General features: G+C 37.3%; 1 protein-coding gene across 3 annotated transcripts in view; it reads right to left on the reverse strand.

Annotated features, from left to right (window-relative positions):
* Nucleotides 1-26789, reverse strand: part of LRRC4C (leucine rich repeat containing 4C) — a 531845-nt gene that overhangs the window by 428272 nt on the left and 76784 nt on the right. The gene's annotated exons all lie outside the window — the stretch shown is intronic.

Consider the following 26789-nt stretch of genomic DNA (forward strand, 5'->3'; position numbering starts at 1 on the left):
GGGAGGCGATAGAGACAGAAAGAAGGGAGAGTAAGGTTTTTATTACTATTATTATCTTGGAAGTTCTTGTTTTCAATTTTTTTTTCCAATTTTCAAATGTTATTAATGAGAAAAAGAATTAACAACTCCTAATAAGCATATTTAACAGTATGCCTCACTATATTGCATAACTCTGGTACAACATGCTGATAGTAACTTTGTTTAAGGAAAACAGTTAATTCAAAACTTCATTCCTTCTCACACCAGCTTCTAATTTTATTTGGTAGATCTGTAGAGTTTTATTTCTCAATATTCAATTCTCTTCCCCCTAATGAGCTTTTGTAGAAAATATACTTTAAGGAAATTTAGTCCAAACAAATTAAAGAAAATAGAACTGAGGCTGTAATATATTGATTCTGATTGAAGAAATAGGCTTGTTAAAATATTTTCCTTGACAGAAGCCATGCTAGTTTATTTGGATCACGTTGAACTTAGGCAAGTGCTACCTTATAGCTGCAAAGCTATGTAAAAGTTGGCGGTGCTCACTGAAAGCAGAGATATCTGAGCAACAGAAGTCATGCTTAATTTTTGCTTTCCTGCTTTGAGATATAAGCCACTGCACAAAGTAAAACTTTTCTTTTTGTGGACTTGTCACTTGTTTGCAACTTGAGTACACCTTATGCTTCATTTCATCATACAACTGAATAGCTCTTCCTTTAAGTACCCAGCTGGAACAAACCACAGCTGGAAAACAGCACCTAGAAAACAGGAGACAGCAGCAGTACACTCTGGGCGCAGCAGAACTTTTACCAAACACCAAGTGAAACTCCACCATATGCTACAGTTCAGCTCTTGAGAAAGTGGAGTGGCCTGTAGGAACAGGTGGGGGTTAATGCCCTGGCACAAAGCAGATTTTTTTCTATATACTGAGGAAGCTACTACAAGCTTCACTAGCCTTCACTGAACAAAATCAGCTGCATACAAAAGTAATCTTCTAATATTTAGAAATAAGAAACTACACTAAATAAGGATAAAGGGAAAAGAACAGTAACTGTTAAGTCTTAAAAACCAAGAACAGAAGGTAAACTGGAATCATATAAAGAAACTTTAATCAGTACTTTCAACAAAGCAACTCCGAGGCTTATGAGCTCCTGGACAACAGAGATGCTAACAAAGATGATATGATGAGTCGACCTCCCAAAATAATGAGCTGCTGTACAACAGATAAGACTCAACAATAAGTTAGTTGTGCCACTGATAGCACATTTAGGTTAAGGTCCCCACTTTGCCTCATTCAGGGCAGCAGTTTTTTTCTGGCAAAGCACTCTGGAAGAGGCAAACAGGGATCTGAAGCTCCCACACTCTTCAGCAATACTCTCATTACCCACAGAGAGCAGGAGAAATACACAAACATCACATTAAAACTTTTGCTTTGTTCTAAATTGCTGTATCTTAGTTTTTTGTTGTTGGTCAGCTCTACGCAATACCAGCATTCAATCATCAAACAAAATTGATTCTTTGCTAAGGGACTGATGTTAATGTATATAGGAATGTAACACGCTGTATGCGGGGGTACATGCTGGAATAAGCACATGAAAATTATACAAGATTGAAAATCAAAAAGAAAAATTGCCTTTAGAATTGCAGATTGTCCTTTAAAAAAAAAGAAAAAGCTAAATAATTTATGCCTGCAGAGGTACTGTAAGTCTCATATTTTTGCAGTTAAAATTCCTTCAAATAATAAAACTGAGGCCCTGCAGAAAGGCTGTATTAATCCTTTGTATACTTTACTATTGTTTATTGAGCCAAAAGAAGGGAACATAAAACTTCAAACTCTTTTTCTCACTCACAGCTTTTTCACTGACAAATTTGTGAGGCTCTACTGATCAGATATGGCATCTAAAAACTAGAAGAACAGATGCCTGGCATGTAGTGAATAATTTTTACATTGGCTAAACCCTCACTGTTTGATAAAAATTATGCAGAAGAACAATGCTCCTTTTAAAACATCCCACTGGGCAGATAATAGTGAAGGATCAGAGACAATTAAACAAATGAGTTTCTCTACTGGCACCCAAAAAGCTTGTTATGTCTTTCCACAACAAAGCATAAGGACTGAGCTTGGGCATGTATACAGCCAAGTACAAAAGGCAGAGATACATCTCTGACCTGGGTCAAACAGAATAACACTGGAATACAATAACTGGTGGAAACAGACCACTCTTCCTTGAAAAACTCACTTGTTCAGATATTTTGATAACCTTTTAGGAAGACTAAAGGAGACCACTGACTTGACCAAACTAAGTTAAATCTCCACTGTTAAAATAGAAAACAAAGATTTCACTCCAGTTCTTCACACACATAAAGGTATTCATAACACTATAGGATTCACATTAGCCGCAAATGTTTATTATATTTACTTCAGCCTTCGTGAGTTCTGAAAAACCACATAAGTAATGGAGCCTAAGTTAAAGAGTAGCCTCTTAGGCAATATTTTTTATATTCCTCCACCAGAATTTATCACTATGCCTTAGTCTAAAATCTCATAATCACTTAATATCACAGTCATACCTTTTGTGCAGGAGAACGAACATTCACAACAAAAAAAGATTATGTATTTGGCATGATAAGTCATTGGTTTTTACCTTTGTAGCTATGAAAAAAACAGGCAAGAAAACAAACACAAACAACACCACCAACACACGTCTGTCTCTATATTTGTCCATGCTCATTGCTTGGAAAGTGCTCAGAAAAGCCAGCCATCCACAAATGTTTTATTTCACTCAAATTACACCATTGTTGTTTGAAAACAAAATGCTTGGACCTCTCTACCAGCTGCCTTCCAACTTTCTAAATGCTGCGGGGTCTTCCACTAGGACAGTAATATGACAGCTAGTAGGAAACCACTCTTTATCACTTTGAATCCAGATCTATCTCTATCATGAGATATGAAGGTGGCTGCAAATTTCCAACGTAAGTGAGCTATTTCTGAACAGTTTCCATTTTCACAGAAAGTCACTGTGCACTAAGTACATAAGAAGTACTGAATTCATGTTAAAAGTAACTCAAAAATCAAAAGTGGGCACTGCCAGCACACCATATCTCTGTCTTGTGTAGATGAAGAGCTGCTGACAGTTTTTAACTATGCAACAGGAATGGATGTGTTAACTGAAGCTCTGGAAGAACAGAAAGCTGTTTTCTTTGCTGTGATGAGAAATCACTTCATGACCTTTCCATTCTGTGTCTGGCTTTACAGCAACTCTATAGTGCCAAGAGTACTAGATGACAATTTTCAAAAAACAAACCCAAGTATATCTGAATTTCTACAAGCTTTGCAGCCTTGCTAAAGTACCTTTACACTAGATTCTACCAGGAGAGTTTTGGAAAAAAACGAAACAAAATCTACATGATAAAAATACTGTTGTTGGCAGTTGAGTTCATCAGCCAGGAACATACTGAACTAAAATGAAGACTACATTCTCCTTTGCACTGCACATGTTCTACTCCCTTCCTGCCGATGTAGTGCCCAGTACACAGCCCTGGAGTTCACATATACAGCTTGGGAGAGTGAAGGAGGAGAAAGGAGGGAAATAAATAAAAGTTAAAAAAAATAAATAAAAAATAGAAGACATTATACCTATCATCCTGAAAAATAAAATCAGCAAAACCTCAAAATAACAATTTACTCATAAAACAAATGTAGCAGATTAAAACAAAAACAAAAAAAACCTAGAGGCTATGTAACATTTTCTACATTCACTGTTTATTTCTTGTTCTTAAAAGAAGAAATAGTGTACACACCGCTTGTGTGCCTCAGAGGAAGCAGCCCCAGACTGTAACTAGCCACTGAAAAGCAGTAGGGGAGGAAGATACTGCAGGTGACCAGTCTGTTTTACTTCCTACGTAGACATACAAATTCACCATGACAAAGCCAAGGAAAAAGGTTTGAATGATTCACCGGGCTCCTTTTTCTGCAAGGCAAATGTCTCTATGCTGTTGTTGCTTCAGCAAAACATGGAAGAGAAACAAAGAAAAAAAATAAATGTATAATAACCATTCAGGCAAAATATGCCAAACAGTGACAAGCAACTGATTAAACACAAATTAGACAGCTTTGGTTATTGGCAGAAACTTGAAGGCATTTTTTGTTTTTAAACAGGGAACCAGTGACAGCATTGCACAAATATAACATTTAACCAACACGGTGGGCTTTTAGGCTCTGTCAGTTGGTGTCTGGGCTTGTTACACTCCCTGGTTCCCTTGACCTCCAGTGCATTTATTTGAGCTGTAAAAGAGGATCAAAACAGAGCACTGCTAAAAGGGAAATTATGGCTGTCTGAGCTCTTAACCTATTGCAAAACCCTCTCCTTGGAAGCCATGCTATGAATACACACACAGTGCTTCGGCAGCAGTGATAAAAGATTCCTGGTGCATCATGAAGATGAAAAATGATTCTCAGCTGAGAGGGAAATTGCCGGAGGTGTCAGAAGACACGCTGCAGTGACGTAAACAGTGACACAGACATTAATTTCAATAATCTGACAGTGAAATGGTGCATACCTGAGCTGCCTAATTTGTTATTATCTCCCTTCTTTCACAAGCTTTTGTCTTTTGCGTCTTCAAAAGCCGTATCTCCATTCTTCTCTAAGCTTCCCTCCCCCATAAAGTTCCTAGACATTTCAGTCCAGCAGGGAGCTTTTCATTAATTATACTAAATAGAGTGATGATCTGGAAAGGTCATACCAGCCTTTCAGTGTGCCCTCTCTCCGAGCTAAGTACTTTTCAGCCACAATTGATCACCTTGTCGTTTGGGTTTGCATGATTCTGTCAAGCAGCAGTGCATGTGGCATCAATAATGTTATTGATATCAAGATGAGCCACATCCCAGCCTGGCACAGCCTCTTTCCCACATACTGTGGTATTACATGGCAAGTGAAGTTGAGCCCCTTACAGAGGCACCCTAGATAAGAAGGCGGCACAGGGGAGGGCTAGCATTCCCATCACCAGATGATGTGGCATCAAAGAAAGACAGTAACTTCAGTAACTGCCAACTACTCTTTTACCGGGATCATTACATCAAGTGCTTTTAAAATCTTGTCGCTGTATGCTGTGCTACACCTATCTAAAATAAGTAAATAATAAATAAGCTGGGTTATTTAAAACAGGTAGCTGACAACAGATGGAGTTACTTGGGAGAGCCCTTTGCTTACTCGCTTCAAAAGGCAGGATTCCCACAAAGATTCTCATGCAGATTTATGAAGAAAGCCACATGTATGCTTCAGCACACATACTTGCCTCCTGCAGTGCTATACAAAAATAGTGAAATCTACTTTCGAAAGACTGTTGCTACACCAATATATTGTCTGCGCATTTCATCAAATCTACATATCCAAGAGATCAGCTTTCAATACAGGTTAGACCTGTGGCAGAAGCTCAGTATCTGATAACATACCAAATCTCCCTGTTGTGTGTTTGTTCTGTACATTTTCCCACATCAAAGCCAAAGGAAGCTCCTGATTATGGATAACAGGGCAGAGGGTGTCTCTGTACACTGAGGCAGGCAAAGACTCAGCTTCCCTGCACTGTCATTTCAGCAGGGGACACAGCCAGATGGTCACCTTGTGCTGAGGCAGCTGAGAATATGGTTTTTCAAGTAAAAAATATAAATTGGTCATGTCTATAAGGCCTAAAAATATTCCACTGGCACCCGTTCAATTCCCTCTTAGTTACAGGGTTTTTATACAACAAATAAATTTGCAACAGTGCTAGGTCAAAAGCAAACAAACACAGTCAGCTCCTCCAGCCCCCATTTCTCTTGTTACTGCAGTGCAATCCTGGAACTTCAAATTTCAGGGAAATGCAAATTCCTCTCAATGATGAATTATGTAAGAAGGAGGAAATACATGTGGGTATAAACATGACGGAAAAGTCTCTTGCCGCACGTACATGGTAACAAGGTACAAAGACAATACTCCTCACTCTTATGCAATTGAAACGAGACATAGTTAGATAGTACCTCTATTGAGGTTTGGCATACAGCTTTAAGCAGTTTCACTTAAAGCATCAACACTGCAGAAGGGGACACGTGAGTCTGAAGCCCTTTATTACAAGATGAGAGAACGCAACCTGGATACACTGATACAAATCTCACTTTAGGTTATGCTTATCCTTTGCTGCAGACTGCGTCAATCTGTCCTACTTTAAGCTTTGTTAAAAACACAGTTGTACCCTGCCCGCTCAATGCTCAACATAAATCAAGTCACTAATATGCACTTGAGCTGTTTGCTTCTACAAGGGCTTTGGGTCATAGGCCTACACCAGATTGCAGAATTTTGCTCTGCATTTCCCCCAGCAGGTACCCAGCTGGCAGCAGCCAAATCTTACCAGGGCTTAGGATAAGATCGCAAAAATCAGTATAAAAAAACTGAGTTCTCTCAGATTCCGACAGAGGACAGAAGAAAACTTTCCAGATTTACACTAAGATGAACTTGACCTGAGGAAAACAAACAAGATATAGAAAAGAATTCATTTACCCCCCATTGCCCTCCAATTGCTCCATGAAGGCATTTCTTTACCATCATGCAAGAAACTTGAGGTGTCAGGGGAGACATCCTACTGAAGGCTTAACGTGAGCATGACACAGTACAGCAACCATAATTCTAACATGATAAAAGCAGCACATGAACAAGAAGGTCAGTAAACTAAATCAAAAAAGCTGACTGCCTTACCAGCTGCTGGTTAGCATTCACTATGGTGCAGCTGCTGTAGCTGCTGGCTCTGTCATTATTTGCAGGAGGGAAGGAAGAGCTGTTCGCTTTCCTGCCGGTCCCTGCTGGGGATCCCAGGTCTCTTCCCAGGCTCCCCACAGCACAAGGACTCTGTTGCAGCCCCACAGAGCAGGGCCGCTCTTAAAACCAGCACAAGTTCTGTGTTAGAAGCTTCAGAGGGAGCTGCAAGCAAAACCTGAAAGGCATACAAGGCTGTTCCATCTTTCCTAGCAGAATATCAAGGTAAAAAATGGTTTTGCCTCAGTTAATTAGCACAATAAGGAGCCACTGAGAAACTTGCTCTTTCATCTTTCACAGACTCTCCATCCCTTTGCATTCAAAGAGCACTATTCATTGAGCTGATTACTGGATCACTTAAGGTGACACAGTTTTAATGCATATCTTGATAAGATGTGAAAAGGTTTATTTACAGAGAATACAAGTCCAAAAATAGATTTTTGTCTACCTCATGTCTAATGTATTAAGTACCTTTCACACTCACTGTATTTTCTAATTTTGTTTGTTTGAACAAACGTTGGTCTCCATCTCATGCATGAAAGGACAGGACCTTGCAGGGAGAAATCATCTTTTTTTTCTGCATTTGCATAGCATATAGTACAATAGGGTTGTTTGTTTGTTTGGAGGCATTTTGTTGTAATAGCTATTTTAACAAAACAAGCAGAACCTTGATCATGCATAGTATATGGAACAGTCAACTGAAGAGCAACAGAGCTAAAATAAGAACTCATAAGAGAAAAAAATATCATTTTCAATTATAATTTTGAAACTCAAACCAAAAAGCTCGAGGAAGAATTTCTAAAAGTTATGATTCACATCAGAGTGTGATGTGTGAAAAGGTGTGACAGGCAGAGCAGATAAGGGCAACGTGACAAGCTCTCTAAGCACTTCACAATCAGCAAATAGTTCAGATTGTTAAAGACACTGGTGAAAGTTGTCTTCCTAGACAAAGTCTTACAGAAATAAAAGCTGAGGCAGAGATTTTTTTTTAAAGTAACAAAAACCTACTCACAAGACAGGGAGAATAAATACATAAATTTTAATTTCTAACTCCAAGGCAAAGCCATTGGGCAGCATTTGTCCACAGAAGATAAAAGGGTCAGAGTTTCAACACATCTTATTCATCTTCTAGTGGATCTAGCTAGCATATGCCTAGGAAAGGAAGATAATCAAGATTCTGCTACATGATGGAGACCTTATAAATCCTAGGAAGCAAGAGCTGCAAGCATCTGAATGCATATAGCTTGCTCCATCTCTGCTCCTCCACTTAGTCATTAAAGATTCAGAGACTGACTCCAGCCATGAAAGAACATCCTTATCCCAGGTCCTCCTGCACAGACACCACAGCTCTGCAGTCCTTCTTTGTCTAAGGAAATAATACAACTATAACTGAAAGTACACTATAAGCTATAGCTGAAACTATAGCTGAAAGTACAGCTAAGCAGCAAGATAAGGTATAAACTAAATCTAAAACTGTAAGTATTTAAAGACATCTGAATAGATGCTAATGCACAGTATTCTTTGATTCACTTCCCCATTCCAAACAACTTTGTTATCTGTTTTCTTATGATAATGATAGTGCCATCTGCTTTCTTATCTAGTATCCCTACCTTTTGGGTACAGAAATTCAGCCCTACACTCAGGAGCATCAAGCCTATTATATGCTGTTTATGAAAATGTATTTGGTTGCTGGAGGGAAGAAATCACATGGTTATAAGGAAAATTACTTCAAGATAATGAACCACAAGGTACTAGAAAGAAATTAAACCCTAAATGTGAGCTCTTCACATGGCTGTCCTTTAACAGCTTGCTCTTTCCTCAAATTCCAAATGAAATGCCTGCAGTCTCCCTAGGACTAATCCTAAATAAATCCAAACCTTGTTTCCCTGTAACAGTCTGGCACAGAACATGCAGGTCTGAGAGTGTCAATCTTCAGCAGAATTTTCCATGCTCTAATTAAAGGAGCATAATCTGTGAAATCATCAGGTCCACGCTGATGGGAATAAGAGTATTGGTGTATGGATCAGAAGCGCTGACAGCATTCATGGTATTGCTTATATTTGTAATATTTCAAGTTCTATAAGCAATTTCTCAATGATCGCTCACTAGCTTCACGTGAAGAAGAATCATACAATGGCCTAGGTTGATAAGGACCACAGTGAGTTTCAACCCCCCCTGCTGTGTGCAAGGTTGCCAACCACTAGACCAGGCTGCCCAGAGACACATCCAGCCTGGCTCTGAATACCTCCATGGATGGGGCACCCACAACCTCCTTAGGCAAAGAAATTTGCTTAGGGGCTCTGTGTAGTTTTCACCACTGAATATCTTTAGAAAGAAGTTAGACACCTGCCAAAAATGACATGACTATAGCTGATCTGTCTATAGACAGATACAGAGACTAGACGTGATTCCATCATTTTTCTAAATCTACGGTTATGCTAGGCTCTCCTTTGATCTGCTTCTTTTTTTAGCCTCAGTGGGTTAGTCCCACTGTCTAAGATCCTCTTCACCAGAAATCATTCAAAAAATAGAGATTGCTAGTAATACAAAATTTCACTTAGCAGGTAAGAAACACAAGATACAGAAAGCAGACCCTGAAGCTTTGTGTATTTAAGGCTGGTGAATTCCTACTACCACCAATTCCTAAGTCTTTCATGCAGAGACAAAAAGCAGTGAAGTCATCCTGGGTCAGTTCAGGTGGCTACTCCAAAAGAAGAGAAGTTAAATGTGAACTAAGGCTCTCTGGAAGCTAACAAGCTAAAAGGGAGCTGGACAGACTTCATGTTATTTATTTATCAGCTCTCAGGTTTTGAAAGAAAAGCGACACCTGCTTGACTAAAAACTCAACCCAGAGAGATGGGAACTGATTACTCATCTATGTCAGTGAGCCAGGGTATCTCAGTCACAAACAACACTTGGACCAAAACAGCAGAGAGATAAAGCAGGGAAGGTGGAAGCCAAAATCTAAACTATACGATCATTGAATCTAAACAATATCTAAGAGAACAAAGGACTGAATTTTTTAGAAGCCCAGTTGCTGTCCTTACGTATGACCTAATTATCACCCAGACTAGTAAGTAGCAATCATTTTTATCAAATAGCACAAATTTGAGGGCCTGGGCTTGAGTTCATATCTGATTACATATCTGCCAGAACTGTCTGCACAATAAAGAAAATGATATCCACAATAAAATCCAACACAGAACAAAAAATTCCCATTTCTTAAACATCCATCACTTGGCCTACCAGGAGTCATTAGATTCAGCAATGCAGCTTGTAGGGCAGGTTTCTTGCATTGCAAATGCTGGACACCTGTAACTCCACAGTCTGATTTTTTAAGGTTTCTGCAACTTCTCGTTCACTCTTAGCAGCTTCTAGCACCTTTACCAAGGTGATCCCACTTCCTCATCCTTTTTGTACAGTCAGAGCCATTCTCTCCTTTCTTAACAAAGAAGAAAGGCTTTCAATTTCTGAATTTTCACAGGTACAATGCTAAAATGAAACCCTGTCTGCAAGTCTTCTGTAAAAATTTAAGACATTATTTTGTGCATTTTTTTCCTCAGTACGTTTTCTTAGACTTAAGCAACATTTATTAAAAAAAAAAAAAGCATGCCAGAATACATGCAGAAAACCAACTACTATTTGCTCATTCAGCATAATGATGCACCTACAAAAGAGAAAATGTTACTGATTAAATCTGACCCAGAGGAATTGCCACCATTCCAGATAGTGAAGTTCGAATCATGCACATAGCATAGCCTTCTGGTCATCATGACCTGGCCCACCCACATTCATGAAAACACAGAATTAAGCAAGTCCCTTTGAAAACTTAAGTCATATCTCAATCATCGTCACATCTCTACCTACTGCTTGTTATCAGGAATTAAACACTCACAAATTTTACAGTACAGATGAAGAAAGCTATTTAGTGCTCCTCCAATCAAGGGAACTATCCTCTAACACATTTAGTTGGTCAACGTTCATAAAGCACTCCAAAAATAAGAAGCCATATAACTTGCCAAGTATTACTACTGTGTAACCAGCAGCTCAAAAGCATGTTGCCAAAGTACACCAATAAGCTTGTCCTTTTAAACCTGTTCATAATAATTATGGCTGTTAACAACAGATATTGTTCAGTTGAATGAACATGGCGAGACTTCAGCAAACAACTCTCATCAATATGACATTCTTATAAACGTCTCTTGCTAAATGCCAAGTGAGATTTCTAAAGAGAAAACAAAAGTGTCATTCTCCCTAGAAAAGCACAAAGTTTATGCAGATAAGAAAGTGAGACAGAAGTAGAAGCAAATAACTGTTTTCAAAAACAAGCCTCTAGAATTACTGTCAGCTACAAAAACCATTAATAATAACAGCCTAATTCTAAGCAGAAGAAGGTAACAATTACAGAGCTGGAGTCTACATCTTTAGGATATTGCTACTACTCTTATTATATCTGAGGAAAAACAAGAGAAAGTACTGTCATTTCTTAATTCATGTCTCTGTTCTAGTTTTTCAAAGTATTGTATGGAAGTGGATTATCACGTAATTAAGTTGTTTCTTCGTTTAAAGAAAAAAAAAAAAGACCTTAACTTGAGGCACATTTAATTAAGAATCCTATATGCACAGTTTAAGCAAGCAGAAAGTTATTCTGAAGTAGTATTTTTAATATCCAGTTAACTGACACACTGTGGTGGTTTTGATTTGTACCACGGCTTTTCATATACATATCAAGCTCTAGAAACAGCAGCCATTTTTGTAGCTGCCACAAGGAATAATGCATTTTAAGGAAAGTAAAGGCTGCTTGTTCTCAAAAAATTTTGACAGTTAAAAGAAATTTAGTAGAAAAATGGGGCTGTTTCCATATTGCTTTTCGAGACAGGGAGAACAGTATTTCAAAACTTTTAGGCTTCTCTAAGCTTATAAAACTTTATGGATGTCTTCATTTCAGTTGCTGTATTTTTTGAAAACTGGGGTCAAGATACAAATAACTTCCAGGTTGAATCTAAAATTGTTTTCACTTGTTTTAAGAATCTGGGATTTCTCAAAATACTGAGTATAAAATCATTTAGAATATCAGTAAACCAAATCATTGAATTTTCTACTGCAATAGTAGTTATACATGCTAAGCAAGGATAATAAGATACCATACTTCAGGGGTTAGGTTGATTAACACAAAAGAGAAGGAAAAGAACTATTCAAATTCAGTCACATACACACATACTGTTAGTGAGGTACACTAGAGGTATATAATCGCTTTCCAAATCATTAGAAACTAGACATGACTGGAATTCTGATAGAGACTTGGGTATCATTTTTACTGTCAGAACTTCTATTTGGGCAAGCTTTCATTTCAGGTAACTAAGCCTAATACTTCAACTCAATATTTTACAGCAGTGAAAGATAGCCCTTAACCACGGTACTCCAGTGAGAGCTTCATTTAGGACAGAACTGAATATTTCAGATTTTCCAACTTCAAGATTTTATGACTTCAAAAGATCTTGGAAACAAAACTGAGGTAAAAGTAATCAAAAACTATATAAATCCTGAAAACATAAGTTTTACACATGCAATATTGATCTCAGTGGGATTTTACTCTGACTCCCAAGAATAATTAACCCTATTAATTATTCTAGCATAAGCAGCCAACTAGACTATCTTCCCAAGTATCAACGTACCTCACATAGACAAAGACTGCAATTGCTCATGTACTCAAAATGCCAATACAATTAAAACAGCTTCAGTACAAGATTCTATTTAACTAAGCAATCAAAAGTGTTGTAAAACCCAAGTAAGCTTCTGCATATTCATTATGAACATACTATGATAGATCTTTCTTTAAAAAAATATATAACCACCTACAAATAAATCACATATACAGGGTATTGTCTCTCACTTGTCATAAGCTTCTTGGGCTGCTAAACTGTTGTTCTGAGTACATCCAGAAAATCCTGAACTTCATTGTTACAGTCTGGATGAAATATTTCAAAAGCATTAAGGATATAAATTGTATAGTCTACATTTTTAATGTAGTATATCTTCTTATGCCATACAGAAGAGCAAAAAAATTTACACATATGGAAGTTGTATGGAAAAAATATACGTATGGCCACGTACAGTACCTTCTAAATCAAGTGATCAATCCAACTAGATACAGAATACCGAGTTTAAATTGAATAATAGTCTCTTTCTCAAGGGTAAGCATTCACTGTGCATCTAGAAACTAAACAAGACAATTTGATTTAAAAAGCACTTTATAGATCCAAAGTACTGTCATTTACTTTCTGATGCTTCACATTAACTGAACCTATCCTAGCAAAAGAACCCTGTGACAGAGCAAATAATGTAGGGAAAATTAAAACAAAAGGGGGTGGTGAGAAGAATGATGGAGATCAATGTTCAGCCACACAAGATAATTCTTAGAATTTTATAATACTTCCATTATTTTGAGGTATAACCATCATTCATGGTTTAGTATTCTTATAAGAATACTATATTATAAGAATATAGTCTCCTTCTCTGCCATACAGATGTGGGCAGATGTGGTCTTTTGTCAGTCTGATAATACGTACATGCCATTTTCTCTACAGATTAAGGCCTTCTTTGGCTGATCATCATCTGAAAGAAAGTTAGGTTTTTGTTCTGCTGTTCAATTCCTTCCCTATAGATTGAACTGATTTAACCAAAATCAAGTTACTTCTGTCAGCATCAATTCTGAACAAAGTATTTACTGTCCTGAATTTTAGGCAGCATTTCAAGTAAAAAATGAGTAACAATGAAACTAAACATCTATTCTAGAAACACTGGTAAGAGAAAACAGAGGGAAGTTTCAGAGAGGCAAGGAACACCCATTACCGGATTTTTCTTAGACTAGTGTACTTGTCTGTAAGCATATAGTCCTGGCAATTCATGCAGTTAATGAAATAATTAGTTGTTAGATCAACTACCTTATGCTTGCTTAGAGGAACTGTTTCCATGAGGTAAACATTTGCAAGGCAGGAAGCCATTCTTAAAAACTAAAATCAGCCTCTGCTGTGGAAATGCTCCTGAACACAGGGTTGCAATGGGATGAGAGAAACTTGACCTTGGGCTCCCCGAGCCCTCACTGCCAGTGACTTCGTGTTCCTCTTCCTAGGGTTTACATTGCACTGTGATAGATTATATTTAGAGATATTGCTGAAAAGGGGGGTGTACAAAGGAGCATGGGGTCACTAAGAAAACAGAAAATCTGAATTTTAAGCCATATACTTTCAAACATAATAAAAAATCTATATGGAATGCAGAGAAGGCAGCAAAAGGGAAAAATTGAAAATTTTCAAGAAGAGATAAGGCTCATTAAAAGTGTATTTTAAATGCTTGGCTCAGGATACAACTTGAACAAAGACTGCCTAAACAACACTCAGATCTCATATAGGTGAAAATTCAAAAGTATATAGTAAGTAGAACTTGCAACTAATTTGTAGAGACAAAATGAGAGGGAAAGGGAACAGAATAACCAACTCTTGAGTTAAAACTTGACCTTCTTTCCCCAGGCTGCAGGAATAAAAGGTCAACTAAAATAATTTTCTTAGCTGTTCACCTCAGAAGTACAGGAAGTTTGAATGTTCTGAACAGAAAATCCACTTTTTTTTGGAGCAGGAGTGAGTAAATGCATTCTTGAAGAAATAGATGTGTGTACACACTTTCTTGCTGTGGATATCAGAAGGAGAATGCAGATGTATAAATTCAGTTATTCCCTGACCAAATTCTGGAAAAATCAGTGTTGCATCCTGTTAGAGAATGATTAATCGACAGCGATGTTTGCATTTATGAAGATTTTAGATCAAAACATGAAATCAACAAGGTTTAAGGCAAAATGGCCCAAAGTATTTTGATGCAAAGCTTGTTCTGGCAGTAATAGAAAATTGTAAGGCTGAAGTGTTATATGATGCATTATTTAAAACAGTTGGATTTATGCAGAGAAGTCTAAGGGCCATCTTAAAGGATTCAGTGTTCTTTACCTTATTCTGATTAGAAAAAAAAAGATATCTTAAAACTTTGAAGCTAACATCCACTATTTAGTCTCTGCAAATGTTCAGTAAGCCTTGATGAACATCAGTTGCACCATTTTTTCCACAATGAGAAATTCAGTGACACACCTTTTTCTCATATCCACTTCCATGACAGATTCCATTCTGTCAGACTGCTCCTTTACTGCCATTTGTCACATGGCAACAACTGATTCAACCTTTGCTGCCACACCACCAGCATCCACCTCTAAAGTCAAGAGTCAACATAATAAAATAGGAGGTATTACTTTCAGGGCAGACATTATATTCTACTCTGTAAATTGAAGAGCAATCAACATCACACAGTCCTGTCACTTTTCTATGAAAGTTTATAATTTTCATGTCCATTAAATGTTGTAAGAATCTTCTCCAGGGGACAGAAGTTCCTCTAGATAAGAGATTCTAAATTCACACACTACAGCTTTATTTGCTTTAAAGCTCTTTCCACAAGCATTAATATACCATCAAACATTTCAAATATATCCTTTGCAGGGACCAGCTATGCAGATTGCTATGAGCTTTAACAATTCTGTGTATCATCTATCAGTGTCCTCAGAGTAGTGTCACCCTCCCAGGTTTCATCAGATACCTACAGAGCAATTCAAACAGCATGATGGCTGTTTGGGGTTTGCAATATTTACCCTGATTAGTCAAACTGATCCCACACTTCTGTTTTGGTTGTTTCATGCCCCTGAGGGAAAAGCAATCAACCCCGTGAATCCAGAGCATGATTTGAAACTTGATGTATTACCGTAAGCTTCCATAAAATCTATGGCTGGAACTTCACATCCATTGGGAACCAAGGATTGTGAAACAATGTGAAGTGAGACATGAGCTCCAACACAGCAAGTTAAAACTTCATGGTTGATTTAGTGACTCAGCACTTGCTTAACACTTCTCAAATTATTTTTAGACTATCTGGTGTGGAAGAGTATGCATCAGAAGTTGCTTGTGTATCATTTCATCTCCACCTTTACAAATATGGGGCAAGCAAGTACATAAGTGAAACAGAAAGAATGAATTAACAGCAAAATTGTTAAGAAACAAAACTCGAAGTAGCCTTGATAGTAGCCTTGATCCTTCTTAAAACCTAAAAGGACACAAAGACTCCCCACTGTTCTGAGACAGTGATCCCACTTTTATCGCTAGCTCATCTAACAGTCGCATCATTTCTAACCAGGGATCGGAGTTGACAATCTGACTGTAGGTGCTTCAAGCATGATCATTTCTCAAGTTATCTCTATTCTGCAAAAATCTTAAAACCATTTCACCACTGAAGGTAATTCAGCAGGCAGCAGCAAGGCAACATTGCTCTTCTGATCCTCACTCCTGCCTGTGGAGGAGCAACTTAACAGAACAATTGTGGCTTTCAAAGGCAAAGGTAGCATAAGACCATACATCTGAATGACCAGCCTTGAGCCTCACTGCATTGAATTAATTGTGAATCTTATTTTGTTCCAATGCTGCGGAGTGAAACAGTATGATCTCAGATGGAAGGTATTGCTTCATCTCTTGAAACAACTGAATTCAGCAATAAATTTAAAAAAATAATAATAATAATTGCAGGGTGCCTGCAATTAGAGATTGAAAGCCCAAGTAAAAGCATTTCTTTATCTTATGAAACACAGAGCATTGTACTTATAATAAAATGTCATTAATCATATTTGTTATTGTAATACATATGAAAGTAAGTTGATCAGAAACAGTACAGATGTCAGGAGTACACAAAGTAGTAGAAGAGAAGCTTCTCGTTTCTGTCCTGATGGGTAGCAGTCATACACCAGCTTAACGTAATAGCTCAATAATAATTTTAGTAGTTTATGCAGTATATAAATCTATACATTCATTATCCAGGAGGAGCATAGTTCAATCACAGAGTATATGAATATTATTAAATACAAGATCCTTCTACTACCCACAGCCACTTGAAGTTTTGTAACAGCAATCAGTACAGAAAAAACGTTCCTTCCAAAGGCCCCATAACATTAACCTAGAACTGAAGTCAGTGCATACTGCCCATCTTACTGGGGAAGGGATGTTTATGACTCAGAAGTATGGTAGGTAGAACAAACAATGGAATACAACAAAGACCTCCCATCTAGGGCATAAGAAAAAAAAAATAGGTTAATATCTCACCCATTTATTAGCTCCTTTTCAAGATCAACCTTAAGTCACAAAAATAAAAATTGAGACTCTGGTAAAGAGCAGAAAAAAAAAAAAGAAAGCACTAGAGCACAAGTAGGAGACTTGTGATGTTAGAAAAAATCCAGCATAATCTTAAAGCATTCCTCTTCTTGCCCGAAACGTATTTATTGCAGCTATATTAGATCCTTGTTTCTACCAACTGTAATAATGGTTTAGCAGGTATTACTTATAACAAGATACGTTTCTTAAAAACTAGGAGCTTATTTATCATTTAGAAACTGAAACAAATAAAACGTTTCCTTACTTTGTAATATTAAAAATTCAAACAAAATATTACACTAACAGAGGGCAATTTTCAGTACCATTACTAACTGTGTGAAGCCTGTGTGATCTTAAATTCTCCATGTTTTCCAGCATTTGTGTAATCCCACTAAAACCAAAAGGCAACACCAGGGGCTTTTGTGGAAGATGCACTCTCCTTTCTTCACTGACCTTTTCTTCAGTGCTTCCTGGTACTTACCACCAGGCTTAAATAATTAAACATGCTTAAGTCTTAAGTGATTGCAAAACTGCATCTACGTTTAAAAAGCATTATTTAGACAGTACATTGTAGTTCAACAACAGCAGGCCAAATGCTTGTTCAGAAAATGGCATCCTTATTGGAACTACCTACTCATTTACATTGCCTGAGAATCTGGACAAGAACATGAAAGTGACCTCCTAGTACAGCAATTACATTTAACTAGAGAAAAAAAAGAAGACAACTATCAGTAACATTCAGAAGTAAAATAATTCAAGTATGAAAAGCTCAGGGATAGTTTCTGGTAGGGAGAACATTCATTCTTGTCACACAGTAGACATTTCATCTGGACAAAATAGCTTTAGGAAATTATTACTTACAATACACACTTACAATGTACGTTATTTCCTCAAATGTTGATAGATTTAGAAAAATCACGAGTTTCCAAAGTGTGTTTTCTCCTCATCAGTATAACACACAATTCCTTTCCACTATGAAATGAAACAGTTATAAATATCCAAGTAGTAGCCTTACCGATTTCTACTTCTGGCTTCAACCATAATATTTTGCTTCCAAGGTTTTTCGCCCCATAATTTAAAGCACAAAGAAAAATGGTAATGGGAGAAAAGAAGAATATTTCCTTCTGAAAGGAAAAACCAGAAAGTCTTCAAACTGGCTCATCTCTAGCCACAGACAAGGAGATAGGTCTATGTTCCAGCCAGATAAGAGGTGATGAATTAAGCTTGGCTTCTTCACTGCTAGATACAAGACCCAAAAGCTCCCGTTTAATTCCAGAGAGAATAGCAATTGAAATTCATATGATTCACAGCAAAACTTCAATGGGAAATTACATAAATATGATTTTATTGGATAATTCCTTTACTTTTCCCCTCTTTTCACATACTGTAAGAATGTCTAGGAGACTTGTAGGTTATGGGTTCAAAGACAGACTTAAATCTATTACACTTGGAATGTTTCACCGAGATCTTCACAAAAAAGGAACTCAAGGGAGCCAGGAAATTCTACGCTTTGTTACTACACTTCTTATCTAACATTGCCAGTGCAGGAAAACAGGATAATTAGCACCACTTGCCCAGTGGCAAATATTCCCCTTCAAAAGAAAAAAAAAAGAGTTCAGATTCAGGTAGACATGCAAAGATGACTTTTAATAGTTCTTGTATTAAAAATTAGTATCCCAAAATCACATAGTGTACAACTGAGTCTGATAGATCTGGAGGCAGGCGTGGAGCTTCTCTATTCATCTAAATGAATTAAAAGACCTTGCATCTCCACCTACTTCAGAAAAAGAAAAATATAAGAATTAAAGCAGATTAGGAGACTCTTTTAGGCAGTTTAAGACCCTTAAGCACACATTCCTAAGCCAAGTATTTATAATTTAAGAAGGCTCCTAGTTACCTCTCTCAACTGTCAATGTTTCCAGTATTGCAATAAAGCTGCTTAAATTATAAAGCTGATTGCCAAGGGAATCCCCGTTGGAAGGGATCTTTTGCGGTTTGAAGGGTTGTGACTTCTAAAAGGAGGGCATCAGGTTACTTCATCAAGCCCTGAATATCAATGACGAAGGAAGAAAAGGAAAGCTAACAAGTCAGACTATGCTATCTCTCACTATCCAGCTAAATCGAATGGTATTTGCTTGGTATTACAGTGCCAAGGACGAAGGCGATCTCTGCTCCCGAAGCCACTTTGCTCTCCAGTGAAAAAATAGAGATATTCTGGTGCAGGTCACACTAAAATACGCGGTGCTTCTGAGCAGCACTGCTACATGCAGATTATTTCACTAGAAGTACCAACTGGCATTTCAAAGGAAAAAACAAAATGCCTCAGATTTGATAGAAAAAAAAAGTGGAGAAAAAAAGCAAACTGTATTTACTGACAACAAATTTACATTAATCCAGTTTATTCAAATTACTTGCATATTCTAGAGTTGGTAATATAGAGCCATTCATGAATTTTTTAGTCACTGAAATCTTCAAAGCTTACAAAGTTTTGAAGTATTCCAATGGAATGTGTGGGTGATTACTTCAAAATTACCAGGTAGTCAAGCACTCTAAGGACTAGTTCATGTGAAAATTGTAATTGTTGATTTTCTGGAAATTAAAGTACCAAGCTATTGGGTTAGATCACTTCTTATTTCCATTACAATGCAAAACTTCAATGCATCCATCATTCATTTAAGCATTATTTCTGGATACTTCAGCTTTTGCATACTTGCATATTAAACTACCTCTTCCATATGCCTCATTTCTGCCTCAAACTCTTCCTGAGCTCAGCTAATCCAAATCTCAACTACTGTAAACCAATTGTTCACTCTCATTGTTGTCCCAACAATCCCATTTAAACTCTGATTTTGCACGTATCCACATGACTTCCGGCTGCATGAAGCTTCTTGTTTTCTTGGCCCTGCATGCATCTTGTAGTTCACATTCCTTTCTCCCATGCTTGATCTAAGCCACGTATTACTCATCTGTTTCCAAATCTAGATTGCACTTCCACCTATCAGAAGTAATTGCAATTTAGGAGATAAACACATGACTTCAAAGTTTATACTCCTGTCACAATACAATAATTGAAGAGTCCACAGTATGGCAGTATTTCATAGAATCATAGAATCATAGAATCACCAAGGTTGGAAAAGACCTAAAAGATCATCCAGTCCAACCGTTCACCTATTACCAATAGCTCCCACTAAACCATATCCCTCAACACAACATCCAGTCTTTCCTTGAACACCCCCAGGGTTGGTGACTCCACCACCTCCCTGGGCAGTCCATTCCAGTGCCTGACCACCCTTTCTGAAAAGTAATACTTCCTAATGTCCAGCTTGAATCTCCCCTGCCACAGCTTGAAACCATTCAAACCATTGAAACCATTTTCATTAAGGTATATTCTTAGCCATTGTACACTCCTTTGCTTAAAGAATTTCCATTTCCTATTCAAGTCCAAGGCTCAACTCTTCAAGGTTTTCAAGAAAGATACAAATCCCTTACAAAGATTCGGAAATATTACTCTTGTTATTATCCTTGTTCTATCTACTTTGTTCAAAGCAGAAACACAGACTTGGGGCCCAACTGGTATTCCTGAAGCGTATACATGAGGGGCTTTGTAAGAGCAAAATTCAGTCATGATTATTTCACAACCCATTTCTACCAACATGAGCTGCAAAAATACTCTTTTGCAACATGCAAAAGCAAAATCTTCTTCCAAAGACAGCCTGTACAATGCAATCCCCACTTACATACATACAATACTATAATGCTACTTTTGCCTTCAGGGTAATCTCTGTCTTATTTTAACTTCCTACTTTGAGTTCAAGCATTCCACTCTCTTTTCTCCAGTTTTTACTGTTGAATCTTCTGCTTTCCAGAAACTGTCTATTCTTTCAGATTTCATTAAGAAAGCAAATCGTAGACAGAATATTTAGCCTTATTTTTTTTTCCTAGGAATAACTCAGAATTTATTGATTTATATGAAACACACAGATACTGTATAAGTAGCTCCAGATAAAGCCTTATAAAAAAACAGGTTGAAACAAATGCAGCTTCAGCGTGAGAGATCCTGTGGAAGGAGCTCGCATCAGAACACTCATCTGCTCTTCGTCCCCTTATGAATTATAAAAACTATAAAACCTTATAAAAACTATAAATTGCTTAAGATTTCCAACAATACTTTAGCAGTGCAAAAATTTAGGGAAGAGAAAATCATTTTCCATAGGAAAAGTATAATCATCCCTAGCTTTATCTAATAATTCCAAAGAGATTAAACCAGTCATATTGGTTTAATATACTGGTAATCCACAAGATATATATAAATACATACATACACACGCATATATATATATATACACACATACATACATATATATATGTAGAGTAAAATGTTGCTTTTCTCATTCAGTAATATCTATCTGGAACAGGAGAAAAGACAGCAAGGAACATATTTGTAGACAAAAAAAAAATTATACTGAAATATTGCTACTGCTTGATAGCTCCATATTGCATTGATAAGATTTTCTCTTACAACTGTACAAACAGTTCCATACTAAAGTTCCAATTTAACTGAATCAGGGATGTCAAGAGCAACAAGAAGGGCTTCTACAAGTACATAAGTGACAAAAGGAAGACTAGAGAAAAGGTGAGCCTTCTGCTGAAGGAAGTGAGAGATTCAGTTACACAGGCAGCAAAAACGGCCAAGATACTGGATGCCTTCTTTGCATCAGGTTTTATCAGCAAGGCTAGCCTTTAGGAGTTCATAGGTCCCAAATGCCAAAGGGAAAGGCTGGAACTAGGAAGATATTTCCTGACCTGATTCTCTTCCAGCAAGGGTACACTTCAGGAAATCGGATGTCCACGAATCCATACACTCTGATGGGATGCACCCGGATGAGGGAGCTGGAAGATTACATTGTGAGGCTGTGCCCTGTAATCTCTGCTTGATCACATCTCCCAAGAGACGCACTCGAAGACTGGAAGAAAGTAAACATCACTCCCTTATTCCAGGGGAGAAGGACAATCAGGGAACTACAAGCCAGTCAGCCTCACTTTGATCCCTGGGAAGGTGACGAAAAGCTCATTCTGGAAACCATTTCTGGCATGTGAAGGAGAAAAATCACCAGAAGTAGTCAGCACAGATTCACCAAGGTGAAATCATGCTTGACAAGCCTGATAAGCTTCTATAATGAAATGTGCAGTCTGACAGATGAAGAAAGAACAGCGGATATTGTTTTATTGGACTTCAGGAAGGCCTGAAGTCCTCTACAGAATTCACAAAGATAAGCTGTAGAAGTATAGGCTGGATGAAAACACAGCAAAGTGGATCAAAAACTGGCTGAACAGCTAGACCCAGAGGGTAGTGGTCAGTGATACCAAGTCTAAGTGAAAGCCAGTAAAGAGCAGAGTACTCCAGGGCTCAGTATGAGGTTCAGTCCTTTTTAACCTCTTCATTAAAAACCTGAATGATGGGGTGGAGGCACCTTCAGTAAATTCACAGATGATGCTAAATTATGGGGAGTGGCCAATTCACCAGAAAGCCATGGTCCACAGAGACCTTGACTGGCTTGAGAGATGAGCAGATAAGAATCTCATGACATGCAACAAGAGAACATATGGAAGAGTCCAGTGTAGAGTCACCAAGATGATGAATGGACCGGAGCATCTCTCGTATGAGGAAAGGCTGGTGGAAATGGCACTCTTTCACCTGGAAAGGAGGAGGATCAGGGGGATCTTACCAGTGTGCATGAATACCTAAAGAGAATGCAAAGATGACTGAGCCAAGCTCTTTTCAGTGGTGTCCAGTTCCAGGTAAGGAAGGAATGGGCATAAATGGAAATGCAGAAAGCTCTCTGAATATTAGGAAATACTTTTACTGTACAGGTGATGGAACATTGCCACAGGCAGCCCAAAGAAGCTGTGGAGTCTCTTCCTTGGAGATACTTAGAAGCTAACCAGATGTGGCCTTGCTTGAATCCCACAAGGGATGGGTCAGGTGACAGAGAATTCCCTATCAACTTCAACCATTCAGTGATCCTGTGAATACAAAAGATAGACTCTTTCATACCCTTAGAGTTAAATTGAGCAGAGATTCACAAAAAGAAAAAAGAAAAAAGAAAAAAAAAGGAAAATTGTGTGAAAGTAATTTTATCTTTATCTCATATCAATTCAGCTATTTCAGAGGAGCTAAAACAAGAAAGATATAACCCTGTTCTTATTCTCATAAATATGATGAGCAACAGGACTGGAACAGACAGCCCCTAATTACCGTTGGACTTGATGAGCACTTGACATAAATTTAACCTACAAAACATCATCTTAAATTGTGAAAGAGGTAGGAGACTAATGGGCTTAATGGAAAATCTCCCTGCTACAGGTTGTAAGCTCAAAGCTACATGAAAAATACAGCAACAGAAACCCTCCATATTTGCAATTATAATTAATTGCAAATATGCAATTAATCCTGATACAGGCATGCTTTTGTTTTATATTGTTGTTACCACTAGCCTTTGCAATGCATGAACAGAAAGGCTAGTTGAAAAAAAAAAACAAAAAAAAAACCAAGTTACAAAATAATTGTTGTCCATACAAAAAATATCTTCAATACACACTGATTAAAGACCTAGACTCCTTGCTATGTTTCAGTCTGTGCAGAGTAAGTCCTAAGAAATTCTATAGTTTCTCAGAAGTCTCTGCTCACCACTATCTTTCAGCATCAATAGTATTCTGCCATATGTAACCTCTCCCCCAGGTTAGTCAGCAAGAGCTCTTACACCACAGCAACTCTGTGAAGTGCCAATGTGATCCAAGAACAGTTACCTCAGGAAGCAAATACCTGTGTATATCTCTCAACACTCCTTGTTTTTTGACCACTGCTGAAGGTTACATCAAGTCATTTTCTCATTCTTCCCCCTCTCTCCTCCTCCCTCATTCATTAACTTTTGCATTAATTTCATAAAAACATAAGGAACTTACACTACCAAAAACATGTCTTCCTAGCTATTGCAATCTGTGGACAGCCAGTTAACAGGCAGTCTTTGTGGTTCTATTTTCTCTAAACAACCTGAGTAACTGTCCTTCAAAAAAGCTAAAACAAACTTTATTTTCAAACTTTCAAGTAGGAGTATCAGAAGCGGGAGCTTCATTATTTTTAACCTGCTGCTTAAGACTTGAGTAAATTTAACATGGGTTCTGAGCCTCTTTTATTCTTAAGTCTTATTCTTTGATACTGAGCAAAAAGGAATGGGAAAAAGAGGAGTGTGAAAAAGACAACTTGGATGTGGGCAACTAACTCGTCAATTGAAAGGATATATTTATAACTTCAACTTTTTTTCTCTTCATAGCTAAAAGCAGTAAAACATACTATCAATTCACTTGAAGTAAGAGATTTAAGAATGCTACTCATGGGAATTTCCTGTTTGATTATACCACTTGTAATTAGAGAAGTACACATTCATAAACATTGTGTATTTACTGATAAACTACACTTTTGTGGTTCTTTATTTGAAAGCCAGGCCCAGTATCATCACATTCAGGAAAGGTAATACTGCAGACCAACACAATGAGTCAGCAATCAAAACAACATGTTCTGCCATCCAACAAAGACTGCGTTTTAGATTCAAGTTCTGGAATCACCGGTATATCACCTCTATCCCATCTTCCCTCTGCCGCATGCTGCTGCAGAGCTCCAGGACTGACTTACCAGTTGTCAGCCCAGCTTGTTTCAGAAGGAAGGAGGAATTCATGTGTAAAGTACCCTGGGTCTTGGAAACACAGAAGCATGTGCTAGAGAAGCTTAGTGCCTGGATGGCTGACTTCAGCAGAGTGAAAAGGAAGCTGCTCAACTAACTGGAACTAAACAAAGAAGAAAACTGAAATTTCTTTATCTTCTATTTATTCTTAAAGTAACATTTATGTAATTCAGCTCATGCATCTCACTGTACCTACATTTCTGCAGGAGCTTTGCAGGCCTTACTTTCACTTTTTAGCAAGATACAGAGTGGGGAAAGCTCGTCAAAGCATCCAAACTGTACACAGAATACATCTTTCAAATTAGGTGCTGTTTGGGGCATTATGAAATACAATTAAAATAGAAGGGTCACTAAAACAAAACACTTGACTTTTCAAAGTTTTTTGTAAGATTTTTTTGGTGGTGGTGGTTTTTTTGTTTGTTTATTTTTATGTACTGTTAAAAAGAAGACAGTCCAAATACTGCTGAAGCTTGTTCACACACAAAAACCTGGCAGGGCTGAGAATAACCCATTTCCTTTGCTGCCATAAGAATAAGCAACAATATTAGAAACCAAAACTAATTCTGTGATAAAACATTAGCCTATATTACATAAGATGTACAGTGGAAGAAAAACAGAAAAATAAGCTAATATGACATCATAATTCAGAATTTAAATCCATGAAGAATTCTGAATCACAAAATTTACCAAAACATCAAAAGGCAGATAGGAGACTCAGGAGGAAAAGCACTAGGTTTCCCAATTCAGTGAATCTGTTGATATGAACAATAAAAAATAAATAAATAAATAAATAAATAAAATTGCATTATTCTTCAGCATAAGCAGAGAATACTATACCTCCCAAAAAACCACATTAGCTTCACTTCTATAGGTTTGATGATCAAAGAACAGATGATTTATAACATCTGGACATCATGTCAAGAAAGTAGTTACTTCCTTTCTTTTCCAGCCTCCAAATGACTATTGTTCCACTTAGTTCAGGATAGGCAATACTAATAAATTCAATCTTACATATCAAAATATGTAGAATTACTAGTGGATCAAATGCATTTTCTTTTTCCATAGAACATGAAAGTTGTTTCACTTCATTTCTCTCCTGCTCCCATCCAGTCAATGTCTCTGCTTTGATGGCCTCATTATACACTTCTTTTCTAAAGAGCATAAGTTAGCATTTTTCCTCTTTCCCCACCCCTGAAGGAAAAAAAAAGAAAAAAAAAAAGAGGAGAGAATAATTACAGAGACTGTTCCCAATCATAAAAGAAAAAAAAAAAGAATAAAGACATATGTGCTACACGTGATGGAGCTTTTGGAAAGTACAATGAGGGAAAACTATTGCAAACCGCATGCTGCTCAGGAAGAGATTTCTTTGTCACAGTCATACAGTAAAAACACATGCAATACAGCAATCACTTCCAGAAAATGAGGGGAAACGCACCTATAACCAGTTTTCCTTTCTTCTATAATCTCTCTGTGAAACTATTATGCAAAACCAGTGGGAAATAGTGGGACTGACTGACAGGATACAATAATGTAAAGTGATTTGATTACTCTGAAGCAGAGCCTTTTCATTAAGTTTTTAGTTTACAACACAGGATCTATTACAAGAAGGCTCATTAAATTTTTTGTATCAAATGGATCAGACGTTCATCCTATCAGATGCACCCTCATATTTATAAATATTACGTAATTCCCCTTTTCTTTATATACATTACACATGAATATATATAAGCCCCTCTAACATCCAATCATTTAGTACAAAGGTATTTTAATCCATGCCTTTTTTTATACTTAGTAATCAGGTATGCAGCAGTCTTTCAAATAGATACCGTATATTTCAATGTTAGTCATTCATATTCATATAATTGAGAAGGAGTGAGTGCCTAGCAATTGCATTTGAAGAACCAAGCATCTTTGAAATGTATTTACAGATGGTTTTCTCACCTCCTTGGGAATGCTAAGTACTATCAGTGCAGCAATAAAAAAAATACTCAACTATAAGAGCTCTGATTCTATTGTAATACAGTGCTATTTCTGTTAAATAATGAAAAAAGGAAGGG

Source organism: Meleagris gallopavo, chromosome 5, assembly GCF_000146605.3.
Source record: "Meleagris gallopavo isolate NT-WF06-2002-E0010 breed Aviagen turkey brand Nicholas breeding stock chromosome 5, Turkey_5.1, whole genome shotgun sequence".
NCBI classification, from domain to species: Eukaryota; Metazoa; Chordata; class Aves; order Galliformes; family Phasianidae; genus Meleagris; species Meleagris gallopavo.